Source organism: Apodemus sylvaticus, chromosome 1, assembly GCF_947179515.1.
Source record: "Apodemus sylvaticus chromosome 1, mApoSyl1.1, whole genome shotgun sequence".
Classification (NCBI taxonomy): domain Eukaryota; kingdom Metazoa; phylum Chordata; class Mammalia; order Rodentia; family Muridae; genus Apodemus; species Apodemus sylvaticus.
The window spans coordinates 117,887,236-117,903,048 of NC_067472.1; positions in this window are offsets into that span (position 1 = coordinate 117,887,236).

Sequence of the window (15,813 nt, forward strand, 5' to 3'; positions counted from 1 at the left end):
AGTTAGGGAAATGACACCTTTTACAATAGCCACAAACAATGTAAAGTATCTTGGTGTGACTCTAACCAAACAACTAAAAGATCTATATGACAAGAACTTCAGGTCTCTGAAGAAGGAAATTGAAGAAGACGTCAGAAAATGGAAAAATCAGCCATGCTCATGGATTGGCAGGATTAATATAGTTAAAATGGCCATCTTGCCAAAAGCAATATACAGATTCAATGCAATCCCCATCAAAATCCCAACTCAGTTCTTCACAGAATTAGGAAAAGCAATTCTCAAATTTATCTGGAATAACAAAAAACCCAGGAGAGCTAAAACTATTCTCAACAGTAAAAGAACTTCTGGGGGAATTAGTATCCTGACCTCAAGCAATGCTACAGAGCAATAGTGTTAAAAACTGCATGGTATTGGCACAGGGACAGACAAGTTGACCAATGGAATAGAATCGAAGACCCAGAAATGAACTCATACACCTATGGTCACTTGATCTTTGACAAAGGAGCGGAAAACATCCAGTGGAAAAAAGATAGCCTTTTCAACAAATGGTGCTGGTTCAACTGGAGGTCAGCATGCAGGAGAATGTGAATTGATCCATTCTTATCTCCTTGTACTAAGCTCAACTCCAAGTGGATCAAGGACCTCCACATAAAACCAGACACACTGAAACTAATAGAAAAGAAACTGGGGAAAACCCTTGAGGACATGGATTTCCTGTCTACTCCTCCTCCTGGGTGAATTAGAGTCTTTTTGTTCAACAGCTTTCAGGTGTGCATTAAGCTGCTAGCCCATGCTCTCTCTCATTTCTTTTTGGAGGCACTCATTGCTATAAGTTTTACTTTTAGCACTGCTTTCATTGTGTCCCATAGATTTGGGTATGTTGTGCCTTCATTTTCATTTAATTCTAAAAAGTCTTTGATTTCTTTCTTTCTTTCTTCCTTGACCAAAGTATCATTGAGTAGAGTATTGTTCAGTTTCCATGTGTATGTGGGCTTTCTGTTGTATTTTTGCTATTGAAGACCACTTTTACTCTATAGTGATCTGATAGGATACATGAGATTTGTTCAATCTTCTTATATTTGTTGAGGACTGTCTTGTGACCAATTATATTTGATTTTGGAGAAAGTACCATGAGGTGCTGAGAAAAAGGTATATACTTTTGCTTTAGAATGAAATGTTTTATATATATATATATATATATATATATATATATATATATATATATATATATATATATATATATATATTAAATCCAATTGTTCCAAAGTTTCAATTCGTTTTATTGTGTCCCTGTTTAGTTTAGTTTCTGTTTTCCTTATTGGTCCATTGAAGAGAGTGGAGTGTTGAAGTCAGCCACAATTATTGTGTTGGGTGCAATGTGTGCTTTGAGCTTTAGTAAAGTTTCTTTTATGAATGAGGGTGCCCTTACATTTGGCATACAGATGTTCAGAATTGAGAGTTCTTCTTGGAGGATTTTTCCTTTGACCAGCAAGAAGTGTCCTTCAGTGTCTCTTTTGGTGACTTTAGGTTGAAAGTCAATTTTATCTGATATTATAGTGGCTACTCTGACTTGTTTCCTGAGACTATTTGCTTGTAAAATTGTCTTCCAGCCTTTTAATATAAGGTAGTGTTTGTCTTTGACATTGAGGTGTGTTTCCTGTATGCAGCGATATGTAGGGTCCTGTTTACATATCCAGTCTGTTAGTCTATCTCTTCTTATTGGGGAATTGAGTCCATTGATGTTAAGAGATATCAAGGAATAATGATTATTACTTCCAGTCATTTTTAATGGGATTTTTATATTTGAGTGGTTATCTTCTTTTGGGTTTGATGAAAGAAGGTTACTATCTTGCTTTTGCCACGGTGTATTTTCCCTCCTTGTATTGGTCTTTTCTCCTTATTATCCTTTCTAGGGCAGGTTTGTGGAAAGATATTGTATAAATGTGGTTTTTTTCATGGAATATGTTGGTTTCTCCATCTATGGCAATTGAGAGTTTTGCTGGGTATAGTAGTTTTTGCTGGTATTTGTGTTCTCTTAGAGTCTGCATGAGATCTGCCCAGGATTGTCTAGCTTTTATGGTCTCTGGTGAGAAGTCTGGTGTAATTCTGATAGGTCTTCCTTTATCTGTTACTTGGCCTTTTTTTCTTACTGCCTTTAGTATTCTTTCTTTGTTTAGTAGATTTGGGGTTTTGATTATTATGGGATGGGAGGTATTTCTGTTCTGGTCCAGTCTGTTTGGAGTTCTGTAGGCTTCTTATATATTCATGGGCATTTCTCTCTTTAGGTTAGGGAAGTTTTCTTCCATAATTTTGTTGAAGATATTTGCTGGCCCTTTAAGTTGTAAATCTTCACTCTTATCTATGCCTATAATCCTTGGGCTTGGCCTTTTCATTGTGTCCTATATTTCCTGGATGTTTTGGGTTACAAGCTTTTTGCATTTTGCATTATCTTTGACTGTTGATTCCATGATTTCTATGGTATCTTCGGCATCTGAGATTCTTTCTTCTATCTCTTGTATTCTGTTGTTAATATTTGGATCTATGGCTCCCAATTTCTTCCCAAGGTTTTCTAGCTCCAAAGCTGTCTCCCTTTGTAATTTCTTAGTTGTTTCTACTTTTGTTTTTAGATCCTGGATGGTTTTGCTCAGTTCCTTCACTTGCTTGTTTGTGTTTTCCTATAATTCTTTTTTTTAAATATTTTTATTTTCTATATTCTTTGTTTACATTCCAAATGATTTCCTCTTTCCCGGATCCCCCCTCCTCATATGTCCAATAAACCTTCTTCTCCCCATCCATTCTCCAATCACCTCCCTCCTTTTTTTCTCTGTCTTTATATTCCCCTCCAATGCTAGATCCATCCTTTCCAGAATCAGGACCTTCTCCAAACTTCTTCATGGGAGTTATTTGTTATGCGATTTGTGCCTTGGGTATTCAGGGCTTCTGGGCTAATTAATATCCACTTACCAGAGATTGCATTCCATGTGTATTCTTTTGTGACTGGGTTACCTCATTTAGGATGATATTTTCCAGATCAAACCATTTGCCTAAAAATTTTGAGAATTCATTGTTTCTAATTGCTGAGTAGTATTCCATTGTGTAAATATACCACATTTTCTTTTTTTTTCTATTTTTTTAAATTTATTGATATATTTATTTACATTTCTAATGATTTCCCCTTTTCTGGACCCCCACTTCCCAAAAGTCCCATCAGTCCCCTTCCCTCCCCTTGTTTTCCCACCCAACCCTTCCCACGTCCCTGTTCTGATTTTGCTCTATACTGCTTCTCTGAGTCTTTTCAGAACAAGGGGCCACTCCTCCGTTCTTCTTGTACCTCATTTGATGTGTGGATTATGTTTTGGGTATTCCAGTTTTTTAGGTTAATATCCACTTATTAGTGAGTGCATACCATGATTCATCTTTTGAGTCTGGGTTACCTCACTTAGTATGATATTCTCCAGCTTCATTCATTTGCCTAATAATTTCATGAATTCATTGTTTCTAATGGCTGAATAGTACTCCATTGTGTATATATACCACATTTTTTGCATACACTCTTCTGTTGAGGGATACCTGGGTTCTTTCCAACTTCTGGCAATTATAAATAGGGCTGCTATGAACATAGTGGAACATGTATCCTTATTACATGCTAGGGAATCTTTTGGGTATATGCCCAGGAGTGGTATAGCAGGAAATTCTGGAAGTGAGGTGCCCAGTTTTCAGAGGAACTGCCAGATTGATTTCCAGAGTGGTTGTACCAATTTGCAACCCCACCAGCAGTGGAGGAGTGTTCCTCATTCTCCACATCCTCGCCAACACCTGCTGTTTCCTGAATTTTTAATCTTAGCCATTCTGACTGGTGTAAGGTGAAATCTCAGGGTTGTTTTGATTTGCATTTCCCTAATGACTAATGAAGTTGAGCATTTTTTAAAGTGTTTCTCTGCCATCCGAAGTTCTTCAGGTGAGAATTCTTTGTTTAACTCTCTACCCCATATTTTAATAGGGTTGTTTGGTTTTCTGAAGTCTAACTTCTTGAGTTCTTTATATATATTGGATACTAGCCCTCTATCTGATGTAGGATTGGTGAAGATCTTTTCCCAATTTGTTGGTTGTTGATTTGTCCTTTTGATGGTGTCCTTTGCCTTACAGAAACTTTGTAATTTTATGAGGTCCCATGTGTCAATTCTTGATCTTAGAGCATATGCTATTGGTGTTCTGTTCAGAAACTTTCTCCCTATACCGATGTCCTCAAGGGTCTTTCCCAGTTCCTTTTCTATTAGCTTCAGAGTGTCTGGCTTTATGTGGAGGTCCTTGATCCATTTGGATTTGAGCTTAGTACAAGGAGACAAGGATGGATCAATTCGCATTCTTCTGCATGCTGACCTCCAGTTGAACCAGCACCATTTGTTGAAAAGGCTATCTTTTTTCCATTGGATGTTTTCAGCCCCTTTGTCGAGGATCAAGTGGCCATAGGTATGTGGGTTCATTTCTGGATCTTCAATCCTGTTTCATTGATCTACCTGCCTGTCACTGTACCAATACCATGCAGTTTTTAACACTATTGCTCTGTAGTATTGCTTGAGGTCAGGGATACTGATTCCCCCAGAATTTCTTTTGTTGCTGAGAATAGTTTTAGCTATCCTGGGTTTTTTGTTATTCCAGATGAATTTGATAATTGCTCTTTCTAACTCTGTGAAGAATTGAGTTGGGATTTTGATGGGTATTGCATTGAATCTGTATATTGCTTTTGGCAAAATGGCCATTTTAACTATATTGATCCTGCCGATCCATGAGCATGAGAGTTTTCCCCATTTTTTGAGGTCTTCTTCCATTTCCTTCTTCAGAGTCTTGAAGTTCTTGTCATACAGATCTTTCACATGTTTGGTAAGAGTCACCCCAAGGTTCTTTATACTATTTGTGGCTATTGTGAAGGGGGTCATTTCCCTAATTTCTTTCTCAGCCTGCTTATCCTTTGAGTATAGGAAGGCCACTGATTTGCTTGAGTTGATTTTATAGCCTGCCACATTGCTGAAGTTGTTTATCAGCTTTAGGAGCTCTCTAGTGGAGTTTTTTGGGTCACTTAGGTAGACTATCATGTCATCTGCAAATAATGATAGTTTGACTTCTTCCTTTCCAATTTGTATCCCTTTGACCTCCTTATGTTGTCGAATTGTCCGAGCTAGTACTTCAAGTACAATATTGAAAAGATAAGGAGAAAGGGGGCAGTCCTGTCTAGTCTCTGATTTTAGTGGGATTGCTTCAAGTTTCTCTCCATTTGGTTTGATGCTGGCTACCGGTATGCTGTATATTGCTTTTACTATGTTTAGGTATGGGCTTTGAATTCCTGTTCTTTCCAAGACTTTAAGCATGAAAGGATGCTGAATTTTGTCAACTGCTTTTTCAGCATCCAATGAAATGACCATGTGGTTTTTTTCTTTGAGTTTGTTTATGTAGTGGATGGATTTCCGTATATTGAACCAAACCTGCATCCCTGGGATAAAGCCTACTTGATCATGGTGGATGATCGTTTTGATGTGTTTTTGGATTCGGTTGGCAAGAATTTTATTGCGTATTTTTGCACCGATGTTCATAAGCGAGATTGGTCTGAAGTTTTCTTTCTTTGTTGGATCTTTGTGTGGTTTTGGTATCAGCATAATTGTGGCTTCGTAGAAGGAATTGGGTAGGATTCCTTCTGCTTCTATTTTGTGGAATAGTTTGAAGAGTATTGGTGTTAGGTCTTCTTTGAAGGTCTGATAGAATTCTGCACTGAAACCATCTGGTCCTGTGCTTTTTTTGGTTGGAAGACTTTCTATGACTCCTTCTATTTCTTTAGTGGTTATGGGACTGTTTAGATGATCTATTTGGTCCTGATTTAATTTTGGTATTTGGTATCTGTCTAGGAAATTGTCCATTTTCTCCAGATTCTCCAGTTATGTTGAGTATAGGCTTTTGTAGTAGGATCTGATGATTTTTTGGATTTCCTCAGTTTCTGTTGTGATATCTCGCTTTTCATTTCTAATTTTGTTAATTTGGATACTTTCTCTGTGCCCTTTGGTCAGTCTGGCTAAGGGTTTATCTATCTTGTTGATTTTCTCAAAGTACCAGCTCCTGGACTCCTTGACTCTTTGTATGGTTCTCTTTGTTTCCACTTGATTGATTTCAGTCCTGAGTTTGATGATTTCCTGTCTTCTACTCCTCCTGGGTGAAATAGCTTCTTTTTGTTCCAGGGATTTCAGGTGTGTCATTAAGCTGCTGGTATATGCTCTCTCCATTTTCTTTTTGGAGGCACTCAGGGGTATGAGTTTTCCTCTTAGCACTGCTTTCATTGTGTCCCAAAGATTTGGGTATGTTGTGCCTTCATTTTCATTAAATTCTAAAAAGTCTCTGATTTCTTTCTTTATTTCTTCTTTGGCCAAGGTGTCATTGAGTAGAGTATTATTCGGCCTCCAAGTGTATGTGGGCTTTCTGTTGTTTTTGTTGCTATTGAAAACCACTCTTACACCATAGTGATCTGATAGGAGGCATGGGATTGGTTCGATCTTCTTGTATTTGTTGAGGTCTGTCTTGTGACCAATTATATGGTCGATTTTGGAGAAGGTACCATGAGGTGCTGAGATAAAGGTATATTCTTTTGCTTTAGGGTGAAATGTTCTATAAATATCAGTCAAATCCAATTGGTCCAAAGCTTCAATTAGTTTTACTGTTTCCCTGTTTAGTTTCTGTTTTTCTGATCTGTCCATTGAGGAGAGTGGAGTGTTAAAGTCCCCCACAATTATTGTGTTAGGTGCAATGTGTGCTTTGAGCTTTAGTAGTTTCTTTTATGAATGAGGGTTCCCTTGCATTTGGTGCATAGATGTACAGAATTGAAAGTTCTTCTTGGTGGATTTTTTCCTTTGACCAGCAAGAAGTGTCCCTTAGTGTCTCTTTTGATGACTTTAGGTTGAAAGTCAATTTTATCTGATATTAGAATGGCTACTCCGGCTTGTTTCCCGAGACCATTGGCTTGTAAAATTGTCTTCCAGCCTTTTACTCTAAGGTAGTTTTTGTCTTTGACATTTAGGTGTGTTTCCTGTATGCAGCAAAATGTAGGGTCCTGTTCCTTATCCAGTCTGTTAGTCTATGTCTTTTTATTGGGGAATTGAGTCCATCGATGTTAAGAGATATTAAGGAATAGAGATTATTACTTCATGTCATTTTTGATGTTATTTTTATATTTGAGTGATTATCTTCTTTTGGGTTTGATGAAGGCACGTTACTATCTTACTTTTTCCAGGGTGTAGTTTCCCTCCTTGTATTGGAGTTTTCCTCCTATTATTCTTTGTAGAGCTGGGTTTGTGGAAAGATATTGTGTAAATTTGGTTTTGTCATGGAATGTCTTGGTTTCTCCATCTATTGTGATTGAGAGTTTTGCTGGGTATAGTAGTCTTGGCTGACATTTGTGTTCTCTTAGAGTCTGCATGAGATCTGCCCAGGATCTTCTAGCTTTCATAGTCTCTGGTGAGAAGTCTGGTGTGATTCTGATAGGTCTTCCTTTATATGTTACTTGGCCTTTTTCTCTTACTGCCTTTAATATTCTTTCTTTGTTTAGTGCTTTTGGGGTTTTAATTATTATGTGGCAAGAGGTGTTTCTGCTCAGATCCAGTCTGTTTGGAGTTCTGTAGGCTTCTTGTATATTCATAGGCATCTCTCTCTTTAAGTTGGGAAAGTTTTCTTCCCTAATTTTGTTAAAGATATTTGCTGGCCCTTTCAGTTGTAAATCTTCACTCTCATCTATACCTATAATCCTTAGGTTTGGTCTTCTCATTATATCCTGGATTTCCTGGATGTTCTGGGATACAAGCTTTTTGCATTTTGAATTTTCTTTGACTGTTGAGTCAATGGTTTCTATGGTATCTTCGGCATCTGAAATTATCTCTTCCATCTCTTGTATTCTGTTGTTTATATTTGCATCTATGGCCCCAGATTTCTTCTCAAGGTTTTCTATCTCCAAAGTTGTTTCCCTTTGTGATTGCTTAGTTGTTCCTACTTCTGTTTTTAGATCCAGGATGGTTTTGCTCAGTTCCATCATTTGTTTGTTTGTGTTTTCCTGAAATTATTTAAGAGATTTTTGTGTTTCCTCTTTCATGACTTCTGCCTCTTGACTCAAGTTCTCCTGCATTTCTTTTAAGGTTTTTTTTTTTTTTTTTTTTTTTTTTTTTTTTTTTTTTGCCTTTCTTCTTTATTGGCTTCTATCTCTTGAGCCTTATTCTCCTGCATTTCTTTAAGTGACTTTTCTGTTTTCATTATACGGGTTTCTAGCTTATTCATGTTCCCCTGTATTTCTTTAAGAGATTCATTTATGTCCTTTTTGTGTTCTTCTAGCAGCATCATGATCAGTGATTTTAAATCCAAATCTTGTTTCTCTGGTGTGTTGGTATAACCAGGACTTGCTGATGTTGGAGAGTTTGGTTCAGATGCTGCCATATTGCCTAGATTTCTGTTAGTAGCGTTCCTGCGTTTGCCCTTTGCCATCTTGTTCTCTGGAGTTATTTCGTCTTGTCCCTGGCTGGTGTTTGGGCCTCCTGAGGGGCTCTGGGGCTATCACTGCAACACTATATGGCTGGGTTTCCCCTGTAGCAGATTGCTGATGTGCTCTTGGGTGCCCTTGCAGCTCTAGTGTGCTTTGCCCAGATTGTGTCTGTGAACCAGATGGAGCCCGTGTGCACCCCCAGGGAGTGCAGAAGGTGTATGCTGCCAGGACCTCCCCTGCGTGCTGATCACTCCGCTGGGCAGCTGATCCCCCAACCCCAACCGGGCTGGCGCACACAAGGTTAGCCTGGCCGCCCAGGCCCTGGGTCCAGGCAAAAGCCTGGGAGGCCAAGGTCCGAGCAAAGTTCCCCTCGGGCTATGACTGTCAACTGGGTCCGCCAGGTGACCGGGATGGTGGGCGTGCGCACTCGCCCTCCCCAAAAGCGCAGGGAGAGTCTGCTGGGCTAACAACCTCCTGGGCGGGTTGACACACAGATGGCCCACCAAGCCGCCCAGTTCTTGGGGTCAGTCCAGGGCCTGTTGGGGCCTAGACCTCCACTTTGTTAGCCTTTGGCTATGCTTGTTAGCTGGCTCTGCCCACCAGAGCTCTCTGGCATCCTGTAGGCAAGATGGCAGCGTGCGTGCCGGCCCGGGCAAAAAAACCTCCTGGCTGGGTTGGCACCCCGATGGCCCCCCGAACAGCCCAGGGCCTAGGCGCAGGCCAACGCCCGTCAGGTTCAGACCCCCGCGATGTTGGCCTCGGGTTATGTTTGTGTACCTCAGTCTGTCCGAACACTCTGGAGTCCGAAACCAAGATGGAGGTGAGCCTCTCCTGACTGGCGGGAGGTCGAGTTCTGAAGTGGCTTCCGTGCAGCGAAAGGCACCACAAATCCGCAGCTGCTTGCAGCCCAGCTGGTCAGTGAAGGTCAGTGGTCGTGGGCACAGGGCCTAACTGGACCCTGTGTCGCCTTGGTTCCACTGCTGATGGCCCTTCAGCTGGACCAGCCACTGCTGCACTGCCCCCACCGCCGCTGCTGCCCTTTCCTGTAATTCTTTAAGAGATTTTTGTGTGTCCTCTTTCATGACTTCTGCCTGTTGACCAAAGTTCTCTTTATTTTTTTAAGTGATTTTTGCATTTCCTCCATATTGGCTTATATCTTTTGACCCATATTCTCCTGAATTTCTTTTAATGACTTTTGTGTTTCCCTTGTAAGGTCTTCTAACTTTTGATCCATTGTCTCCTGTATTTCTTTAAGAGATTTATTTATGTCCACCTTGTGTTCCTCTAACATCATCATGACCCATGATTTTAAATCCAAATCTTGTTTTTCTGGTGTGTTGGGGTATCCAGGAGTTCCTGTGGTTGGAGAATTGGGTTCAGATGTTGCCTTGATTTCTGTTAGTAACATTCCTACATTTGCCTTTTGCCATCTGGTTATCTCTGGTGTTAGTTGGTCCTGTTGTCACTGGCTGGTGCTTGTACCTCCCGTGAGCCTATAGGGCTATTTCCTCAGCACTGGATGACTGTGTTTCTCCTGGCACAGATTGCTGATGTGCTGCCCTTCTCTTGGGTGCTGTTGAGCCCTGGTTTGTCCTGCCCTAAGCAATGTTATACTTGGATTGTCTCTGTGAACCTGGCGCTGTCTGTCTGCTCTCTCAGGGAGCAAAGATGGCAGTGGGGCGCCCCTCCAAATGCCAACCATCCTGCAGGGCACAGGACCCATGCCTGGCTGGCACACATATGAACCACTGATCTGCCCAGGCTCCTAATTTCTTCCCAAGGTTTTCTATCTCCAAAGTTGTCTCCCTTTGTGATTTCTTAGTTGTTTCTACTTTTGTTTTTAGATCCTGTATGGTTCTGATCAGTTCCTTCACTTGCTTGCTTGTGCTTTCCTGTAATTCTTTAAGAGACTTTTTGCGTTTCCTCTTTCATGACTTCTGCCGGTTGACCCAAGTTCTCCTTTTTTCTTTAAGTGATTTTTGCATTTCCTCCTTATTGGCTTATATCTTTTGACCCAAATTCTCCTGAATTTCTTTTAATGACTTTTGTGTTTCCCTTGTAAGGGCTTCTAACTTTTGATCCATTGTCTCCTGTATTTCTTTAAGAGATTTATTTTAACAGAAATTTGCTTACAGCCTTTGCATGCTGTAGAGCAAACTCTACAGCCCCTGTTCTTCAAGACTTCTCCCTTCATCACCACATTTTCTTCCCTCTGGGTGTGTTTGTTTTATTCAGACTTCAATTGCTGTGATAAAATACCTAAGAGAACAGTATTACAAGAGAAAATATTTGTTTTGGCTGAGGGATTCAAAGGTATTTTTAGTAGGCACACTTCCATTGGTGTATTGAAAGCATCATAGTAATATCAGTCACTCTTGTAGCCAGAAAGCAGAAAGGAAGGAATGGAGAAAGGGAGTGAGAGGAAGAACAGACAGGAGAAAGGAGGGGAAGAGGAAAGGAAGGGAATAGAAAGGAAAGAGAGGTAAGAGGCATGTTGTCTTAAAGACATGCTGTCTTAAAATGTGCCCTAAGTGATCACTACTGCCAGCTAGATCAACCTCTCAAGGTTTCCATAACCTTCCAAAATAGTGCCACCAGTTGAGATCCAGACTTTGTGAGTTGAATCTCTTGGAGGAATACTTCCTATACAAACCAATAATATTTTGAGCCTAGATACCCATAACATGATATTAGAACAAATTCTAATCTCATTTTAACTCAATTACCACTTTAAAAATCCTATCTACAGTATGGTTACATCTCAAAGTAGCGGAGATTAAGACTTTAGCATACTGAATTGCTGAGGGCATAACAATTACCCCAGGATGCTTGCCAAGATCCACAGTTGGAAAATTGAGTGTACTTGAATGTGACAAAGATAAAACACTTATTAATTTTAAGCTATTTAGTACATCTTTGCTCAGTGCGAACTCTTTCAAATCTTGTTTTGTGCCAATTTGCTTAGCTTTCTTCCAAATAAATAAATAAATAAATAAATAAATAAATAAATAAATAACAAAGCAGACTTTATTAATGCCTTTTGTGGGTCTTTCTCTATTTCTGTTCATGACATTACTCCTCCTAAAAACAACTAAAAACTCTATATAGATTTTTTTCATCCCATTTTTTGCAATTTACCTGTATTGTAGTCTGTTGTTCATTATTGGCTATTTTTTGCTTTATAGACTAATTATAAATTATATTCTCTAGTATGGCATCTTATTGAATTACCTCTCCTAAGCTGAATTTTCTGCTCCTCTTTCTGTCCTGCCCATTTACAGTTATTAGGCAAACATGTCCCCGGCACTCATAAGTTTCTGTTTCCTTGCACATGTGTTTCTCTGCCTGAATGACCTTGCTTCTTGCCCTCTAATCTTTGGACTGTTATTTATGTTGTCATTATTGAATGATGCCTCTGTCATGATGTATTTATTATCAGATTAAAATCGTTGATTTTGTACCATTCTTCATCTAAATGATTCAGAATGTGTTGAGTATAAAGAGCAGACATTTCATGATTCAATGTCTAGAATGTGACACATAAAATGCTATTAACCAAAGATTCATTAACTGAATGACTAACATATGAGTTTATTGGTTGGTGATGTTAGTGATAAGACTGCTTGGCAGCATATACTACCCAGTGAAGCTGAGGAAATGTTCAGCTGTTGGATAAATGTGAAATTAACGAATCTCTGAGTTCCCTTGTAATAACAATAGAAGCTGCATGTAGATAAGGAAAAAAAGAAAAATGAATTTTCTGAGAGATTTGTTTCTCCTCCTGAGACACTCAGAGTTCTCTGCCTTTTCTATGCAGCTGGGAGCATGTTTATGGTTGGTAGGATCCAGATGCTTACATGCAACCATCCTCTGACACCTGAGGGCTCAGATTCTCAGATTCTGTTGATAACTGTGACAACCCACTAGGCATCAGGGACTTTTATTCTCGACTTATTAAATTGCAGATGTGGTCCCTGGAAACTAAGTTGTCCATAACCCATATATGACAGGAATGAGTGAAGATTTGATGATAAATAACAGACCACTCTCTTTATACAGATTGAAAGTCCAGTCCAGATTCTGAAAATTTAAAGGCATTTTATCACAATTATACTCAAATGTTGACATATACTAAATTTTCTTTTAAATAAATAAAAGTTATTTCTAACAAATCACAAGCCACAGATTTTCAAGGAAAAGGCAAAAAGGGTCTCACTAGTTACAAATCTCAGATGTGTACACACATGGCAGAAAGCCCTTGACCCTCTCACTTTATAATCTGGGAACACAATTCCTGTGTATAGCCCAACTTCACCATAATACCCCTTAAATTAATTTTGTCTCTGGGAAGCCCTATATATCTGGGGAAGGAGACACCTACTGGTATTCTGAGTTAATTCCCTAAGGCTGTCTTATGCTCATTATCCCTTTCTTGCACATCTGCCTCTAGGTATCCCTGGAGCATTTCAAGTCAGTCATGACATAGGTTAGCATTCTGGATTCCTCACCTGAGTTCTCAATGATATGACTGGAGGATAATCCCCAAGCGCTGTGACTAGGGAAGCCAGAAAGTGTGCCTGGGTAATCCCCAGGTAGATATATGTCAGGCCTTTCTCACTAATTAGTGAAGGGAAACAGAAGCTGTCTGGGTCTGCAGATCTGAGTTTCAGGATTGTCATTTGAGATGAAGTCAGAGGACAGTATGGAAGCCTCACATGAGAGCTTTGCAAAGTGCTCAGAATGCCTGAGCTGTGTCTCAGAATATATGAAATAATCAGTAATTATCATTGAACATGTAACAGCCACTTGAAGTAGAAATTATTCTATAGATGATTAAAACATATATAACTTACAAAAGGAATAGCTTAGTTTTGAGTATTTAAAACACATACCATAAGCATTTATATAAAAACTTTAATGCACACATTAACAAACATTGAGCAAAGATATAAGTTGTTTACTGGAATAGAGAAATCCCATGCAAAAAGTAGCAGTCTTAGACTTGTTGATTAGTTATAAAGAAATCAACATAATCTAGAAGATTCCAACATTTGAGATATTTATATACTCTAATGCATAATGTTTGAAGATTTTAATTTTTCCATGTGGTTATGACTTATTCCTCAAGTAAATTCTAATGCTCTGAGCTGTAGAACCTTTGTCTCATCTACTTTTTATATCATCTATAGTGTCTAGTAAAGTAACAGGCAAAACAAAGTGCAGAGTTGGTATTTTTTTTTAGGATAGAAATAAGGCAAAGGAATAATGGCAAGCTAGAGGCAGAGGAGGTGATGAGGTGGAAAAGTAGTTATTTATGTTTTAGGGTTTGCTGGAATTATACAGAAACCATGTGCTGAGCCAAAATGTAGGTAATATTGTTGTGACAGTGGATACAATTAAAATATTCTCAAGTTTAAAGCAGTAAACAAGGGCTTCTTAACCTGTAGGTCACAACCCCTTTTGGGTCAACTGACTCTTTCATGGGATCACATACCAGTCATTCTGAATATCAGATGTTTACACTATGATTAATAACAGTAGCAAAATTACAGTTATAAAGTAACAATGAAATAATTTTATGGCTGGGTGTCAAGCAACACAAGGAACTATATTAAAGAAGAAGTTTTAGAAGCACTACATTAGACAGTTTGTATATACAGCCTTTAGTCTTCAATCATAGTAAAATGTTAAGCAATATTTATATACATTCTATACTGTTATAAACTCCTGCCTAAAGCTAGTCATGTTCAATAAGCAAAACAGTTGTGAACCTAGAAGCCAGAAGCAGGTGTTCTACACAAATTTCTTCAAAAAGAGCATTAGAACATGGTTGTCACTCAGTGCAAAAGTATAGGGGAATTCCAGAACAGGGAAGCGGGAAGGGGTAGATGGAACAACACGGGGAGGGAAGAGGGCTTATGGGACTTGCGGGGAGTGGGGACCCAGAAAAGGGGAAATCATTTGAAATGTAAATTAAAAATATATCAGTAAAAAAAAGAACATGGTTGTCAGTCTTTCTCAGTAGGTCTGAAGATAAATAATGATGTAGTGGCACTAAGCTAGACCTACTTTACTTAAAACAATGATCTTCATAAAGATGTATGATTTACCATTTATACATAAGAAAAGTAAAATGGTCAATGTTAGCAAATAAGAAACACTTAAGAAAAGAGACCCAACCTCATGATTTGCCCAAAAATAACATGATAAAAGGAAGTCAAGGGAGAAAACTAAGAGTTATCAATTATAATATGTTTTCTTTCATCAGTTTAGACAGGAGCATGATTTTCACACATCACATTAAAGTGTTATTCATCTTGATCATTAAATGTATTGATATATTGCAATATTTCATACCTGAGAAATCTATATCAATTGCCTTACTATACTCCAAGTCTTGCAGGAAGGTAAAAAAATTAAATGCCAGCTTTCTGGTTGAAGGTTAAAATAGGCAAAGGTCACGGAAATAGAAATTACCAAAACAATCAATGATAGTAGCTCATGAAAGTGGATTCATGAAACTTTGACCTCTTTGATTGTCTCTGGGTGTATCTAGCAGTAATCAACATGCTCAAATTGACACGTGAAGCAACAGATACATAACCATTGATGTTTCTGCCAGGAAAGCAGGGGGCGGGGGAAAGCAAAGTGGCTGAAATGAAAATCCTGTTGGACCTAACAATGGGATGATGCAGATGACATGGAAACAGAGGATGAGAGAAATCAAAGACATATTGGTGGAAGTTATATAGTCTGAACAGAGAAGAAAGTGATAAATGAAGAGGTAAGAACAAAGGACTTTCTTAGAGACATATCTACTATTAATATCTTCATTATGAAAAAGTGGAGAGAGAGAGAGAGAGAGAGAGAGAGAGAGAGAGAGAGAGAGAGAGAGAGAGAGAGAACAAGTAGAATGGATAATGGCCTGAAACCTTTCCAAACTGTTGCTGTGTGGTTTCATACATTTCTCTGTATATGTGAATCACAGACCCTGAACTGTGACCAGGTAACCTAATATGATAGGAATCCCACCCCAAGTCCTTTCTGATTGAAGATTGTTTACATATTTCCCATGTATTTCAAAGATTATTTATATCTTACTCTTGTCTTTCCCCTGATCTGTGGCTGAGTTTTACCAAATTCATATTCTCTTTCTTAAAATATCAAATATAGAATGCTATTTGGCTTTGGTAATTTCCTCTATTTCCAGCACCTCCTGACAGCATGCCATCAGTGCTACATTAGTGATTATGTTGGTGGTAGCAGTTTCCCTCAAAGTTGGCTTTTTAATAGTTTAAAATCTCTAG